This window comes from Pollicipes pollicipes, unplaced genomic scaffold, assembly GCF_011947565.3.
Source record: "Pollicipes pollicipes isolate AB1234 unplaced genomic scaffold, Ppol_2.1 Scaffold_7262;HRSCAF=8765_pilon_pilon_pilon, whole genome shotgun sequence".
In the NCBI taxonomy this organism is placed as follows: Eukaryota; Metazoa; Arthropoda; class Thecostraca; order Pollicipedomorpha; family Pollicipedidae; genus Pollicipes; species Pollicipes pollicipes.
This window is the reverse complement of record NW_023597055.1, coordinates 21,178,187-21,184,186: the sequence shown is the minus strand read 5'-3', so window position 1 is coordinate 21,184,186 and position 6,000 is coordinate 21,178,187.

The following is a 6,000-nucleotide window of genomic DNA, read 5'->3' as shown; positions in this document are numbered from 1 at the left end:
TGCAAGTGGTCAATAAGACGTCGAAGTGCTGCTCATATCAACGTTGCTGTCATTGGCCTGCGATTCTCCGGGGTGGAGTTTAGCTGCATCTGTGCTGGTGCTACAGAGTTTAAGTTTTACGATTCAGGGCACGAGAAATGATTGATATTTCTATAACGATCTGGCCATGAATACAAAATTTCTCTGTTTAGTAAATACGCTCTTCAATACGTCATTGTTCCAGTCATGAAATATTTGCATCACAGCGTTCGCTTTTAGTTCAGTCTCCTGTGAGATGGCAGCACGGGCTGGACGTGTTCGCTGGACCAAATATCGTTATGTACTCATGCTTTGGCCCTTTATAGTGGTGTTCCTGCATATTTGTCTGCTAGTTTAAGATGTCTATTTGTATTCACGTGTTCACTGATAGCTTATTCATAAGTTATTTGATTACAGCTCTTATTTTCGCAGTAATTATCAAAAATGCATAACATTTTGAACAACATCTTTCGATCCGGTTATCCTCTGTCTTGTTTCATCCTGCATCATCGCGACACCCCGCTTGTCAAGTTCAGGCTGTATGCGTAAGCAACGAGTGGGTCGAGCGCAACGTGGAAAGAAGAACCTCGACGACGCCTGGACAATTTTTTTTGTTGCCTTGATTGCCGCATGGCTTGTGGAATGGCAGCATTTGAATTGGCATTATTACATGCCAATTAATTTTTGTATATTTTATTTGTAAATATATTATATTTTTATCCATAATTTATATATATATATAATGTTATAAGTTAATATAATGATATGATATATTATATATATATATATATATCAAAATTAGTATATACATATAAATATTTATAAATATTTCAAAAATAAAAGAAAATTAATGCCATGAATGCCAAGGTGACTTTGAAATGTTCTCCCCAATATACCTCTCCCCATTTTCACGGGCGTGTAGCTCAGAAGCTAGAGGGGCTTAGGTCTTAAGAAGAGCAAGATTGTGAACAGCGTCGACCGGTCATCTGCCATGCCATTGTTATAATACATCCAACAAATACAGCCTGACTCAGTACCTTATCCAAATAGCACGAAATGACATTTACCGTGACATGCGACTACGCGACTGTCCCATAACCGGGTAGACACCGTCAAGCCAACAGCTACATGGCCCTTGTTGGTGGACCAAAAATGAACACTTATTCTGGAATGCGAACCTCTACGCGGTTCGCACATCACGAATGTAGTCAGTATGACTTCAGCGCCCGATCCAAGTCGGGCTTCCCGCACGCTGATTGGTGTCTGTGCGCGGCAATGTGCGTTTTTGCGAGCATTTCACGCATTACTGCCGCGGGGAAATGGAAAGGCGATGACTGCACATTGCCTCTGCACCAGCTGTTTTTGTCCAAAGACGTCGCTTGTGACATAAAACGCAGTCACGCTTAGTAAAGCCCAGATAAATATCTGGCACCATTAATTGGAAGTGGTATTATTTTTTCAGCCTTACGGTTTACGTGAAATATTGCAAACAAGTGTGAGCTTCATATGGAATCTTGTGGCCAATGTGTGCGTAAAAGGCATGTTCCTGCATTCTCCTGCGGTTTTAGGAGTTCAACGAATCGGGATAAAAGCAGACTTGCAGGTTGCAAGGATTTCAGTTTCCAGGCGCTCGTGTGCAACAGATGCTGATACCAGCTGATAATGCACAATCTTGCACACTTAAATCAAACGTATTTTGTAGGTAGGACATTCATCATTTTGTTACGCTGATAAAGAACTAGCCAACAAGCAACTTAAATGACTTACATGATATGAGATACATCCATACGGCAGAAATTTACGCGCACTTCAGGCATCGCAGCAGCAATTTAATGATAGTCATGTCTGTGTAGTGTTTTTAAAGCACATGCATTTTCTACGCTGCTGTTACAATAAACTCATTCTAACCGTTGTGTCCACAGCGCATTTTTAGATATCCGATTGAAGGCTTTGCTTTTAGCTTCAATCCCGCACAGCTATTGCTCAATATGAGTTGCTCATTATGAGTGAGCATTGAGTATTGCGAGACAAGGCAAGACAACACAAGTGAGCATTGTTGGGTATTGTTCGTTATGATTGTGTTGTTGATTACAATTGTTGATGCCATGACATAGTTGAATTTAAATATGTGACCGCTCCAAAATCCCAAATTATCACTGGTTGGGTTTTGTTCCAGACCAGCTGCAGACCTGTAGACCTTCAGCACTCCATCAAACACTGAATGATGGTCAAAACTAACCCAAGAAGATTATCCGATATAGGCATACTTGGTACTAGCCCTACAGAGGTGATTTTTTCTACTCAGGTGGGGAGATTGTGCCTCCGAACCAGGGGTGTTGTTTCCTAATTGCGTTGATCATTTTGTTACTATAGTTTCTCATCATTCATCGTGTTTTTAAGGTTCGGCCCGTTCAAGCTTATCTTGAGAAAGTATGCCTCTGCTCCAAACTCTGAAAAGAGAGTAGCCGAATCTGAGAATGATTTGAGTTGCATTTCGGATGCATGGTCAGCTATTTTCTCTCCCTGTGTCAAATCCCCTCCCCCCCCCCCCCCCTCTCGGTATGTAATGTTTGTTGCAAAGCTGCATTCCTGTAGCCGTTCATCTACCAATTATCATGGTTCTAACAGCACCTGAAAACAAAATAATATAATTTTTGCCATGTGACCTCACTGTATAATCGACTGCAAGAGTTAATAACTCTCTGCTTGTGCGTTACCGGAGCAGACCTCGTTCGTCCTAACACGGTTTCAATCGATGGATTCAGTGCGAAACGCCAGCAAAAGCGGTATCAGCAGATGCAAAATACACTTTGAACACCCTTAGCACCTTTATTAAGCTGGTACACCTAAGGTGCCTCGGGCAGTGTGAGAGACCTATGCCGGCGATACGCGGCTTATTACCTCAAAGCCGCTGTTCCTCTCATCAACAGGAAGCGCCGAATGAAACCCTATCACGCGCCTCTTCAGCGTCTTCCGTTGGCCTCTGAAGGTGCTGTTCGGGTCTTCACAAACAGCTAGCAGTCTAGAGCTGGGGCTTTTTGACACTGTTGCCAGGGAGTCCCTCCGTGGGAGATCCTTAGAAGAACCACAAGCGCCTTAAACAAACTGACGATCAGCGACGTCTTCACCTCAACTTTCCCTGCCAGCCCGTCGGATCCTTGCCGGGCGGTGGAAGAAGCCGGCCGACCGGCCGGTCGAAGGCGATCGAGTTTTCCGCGGTTTCCCACCGCCAGCTGCGCTCCGGCCCGGAATTCCGGACGAGGCAACCCAATATCCCGGGCCGGACAACTTATTGGGAATCGGGCTTAAGAAAATCCTGGCTACGCCCCGGCCAGCTGCCATGGAACGTTGAATTTGTTCATATCTGTATCTATGTCACCATGCATTGATCTGGATGACATAGATGGTTGTGTAATATGTCGTAAAGATGGTTGTCATAGGCGATGTCAAAGATGGTTGGCGAGTCCATTTCTGGAATTATTTATGAGCTACGAAGTTTAATTCAACGCCAGATCATAAGTAAAGTATGAAACGCAGAGAAGACCTATCACGCACACTGTTGCGACATCTAAAAAGACCTTGAGCGCATAACTACCAGCCAGCACCCGTCACATCCTTCTGTTCCATAGTTACCATCACGATGCACACTTAGTTCCCTATCGTTGTCTTCGATGTCCATCTGCTTGCTGTTGCAACGGCTATAGCGTACGATTTCTCCTTAACGTTTGCAGCGATCTCTACGCCAAAGGTCTACGCTATAGCTGTTGCAGTCGCGGCGTGCAACGCTGCATGCCTTGCTTTCAGCGGTGCAGCTGCAGAACCCTTCATCCAGGAACGCTTCGAGAGTAGGTGCTGCTTTTGAGGCGGCCGGTGAGATGCTGGTACGGCCGGCATTTCGACCTTCCAACCGAAGTCGACAATATCCCTACGTTCTCTTTGTCGCGGGGGGGGGGGTCACGGAGATGCTCCTGCGAGGGGTGGGGCTAGAGATGTAGTGGGTCATTCGAGTCTCTGTACTTTCATCTAGGCCTTTTGCGGTCCCAGCAACTGGCCAGACGATGCGACACAGCAGCTGACCGGGGCAGCCAACATCTGCTCTGCTGGCACTGCGGTCTCACTGTCCGAGTGTCACCATGCGTGCATGCTCGCCAGTAGCTCCTCACTGGCACGCTGGGGAAGGTTCTTCATCTGTCTCACAAGTCAGCTCAGCTAGCGAGTATATTTGACTGTCACGAAGAAATGTGGCAGCATTGCCTTGAGACAGCGCTGAAGGATCAAGTTGCTGTTCCATCCTCCTTGCAGGAGCATGGGTGCCACCAGTGTAGGTTCGGAGGGACATTCTACTCACATGTTTCTGGTTAGGCGCACATTGTCTGTCTCCATGCAGTCCTTCAGTTTCTGGTATGTCCTGGCGCCTTTCGAATACAACCTCTGCAGCAGAATGGCAATAGCGGGGCGTTCGCTTTGCGGCCTACCCACCAGGCTATGCAGCTGCATCGCTGCAAGGTGCTTCCAAACTGAATGCCCCTCAGCTCCCGACAAAGCCTTGTTCGCGGAAGAGTCACGGAATCAATCCACTGCCGTCAGGTTTAGTCAGCAGCGAAACACGGCGTGATTATCGGAAGTCCACAAGGCTGAAAAGCCGGCCAAGTGGACGTCTTTCAATTCTTAGCAAGACAGACTGATAACGGGCACTGCCCTGAAGTCTCTAAGACACTGGTGGTGTTCGGGCCGATGGTCGACTCGACACCTGAAAGTCAGACACCTTTCTGTCTATGCTTGGGTATCCCGAAAGAACTCTCCGAATGTTCGCAGCATGCAGCACATTCACCTTACAGTCGACCTTTTCTGGCATCAGACTGCATACCTAGTTTCATCCAACGAACCTCAGCGCCTGATCAACCTCATACGCCACTCACACGGGCGTGATGCATGAACACGATGTCCGGACATACTTAACACGAGCATAATAAACACTCCCGTTAGTGTCTTGGGCTGTGTAGGGACGCTGATGAGGGATCTGTTGTGAGCCGAACTATGAGCGCAACGTTCGGTGGTAGTATCACCAGCGGGGCAAACGGATAGCACTGGAATGGCGCCATTATGGCAAACCGCCTCGTTATCGCCATTCTGCAGCATGTCTTCTACTTAGCTGTTTGTTATGCAGTGGCACCTGTGTGCCTCATCACTAGATTACCGCCATTTACATTTTCATGGAGGTCATGTCTAACGCATTGTAAAAACTCATTGGCATGGGTTGCCTAGGCTGTCTGGGTATAATCCGTTAGTTTTAGTATCATATGCATGGTTGGAGGGAGTGTTCTACATTTATCGGGAGTTTTGAACGGAAATGGTCATCTTGAAGATCTTTCGGTGTTGTTCACAACCCTGCCCTTCTTAAGACCCCCCCCCCCCCCCCAGTTTCTGAGCTACACGCCCGCGAAAATGGGGAAAGGTATGTTGGAGAGAATATTTGAAAATAATCTCGGCATTCATTACGTCATAATGACGTCATTGAAATCCTACCATTCCATAAGCCATGCCGTGATCAAGACCAAGAAAAATATGTGTCCAAGCGTTCATATCTGGCGTTCGTGAGCGCAATTTCCACATATAAAGGCATTCAATTGGCTATCAATCAATGTTGTGCAAGGCACGATGGCGTAGTCAAATCATGACGCACTGAGGAGCATATTTACTAAACAGAGAATTGTGCTGTCTAGGCCAGTCGTTTCCACTCAAAAGTTAATAAATAGCTATGAGTGAGTTTGTGTCGTCCTGTCTAATGCTTTAATGTCTTCAGATGTGAAACATTCCCTTAAACAGAAATGTTGCAGTCCGAGCGGGGACGTAGGCCGAACGGTTTTTTTTTATCCGCGCCTTGCAGATTTGCGAGCTATGGCATTTCTCGTCTGCAACAGCTGACTGGCGGCAGATTCTGCACTGATTCTGTAACTAATACGCAAAGTGTCAACGGGCCTT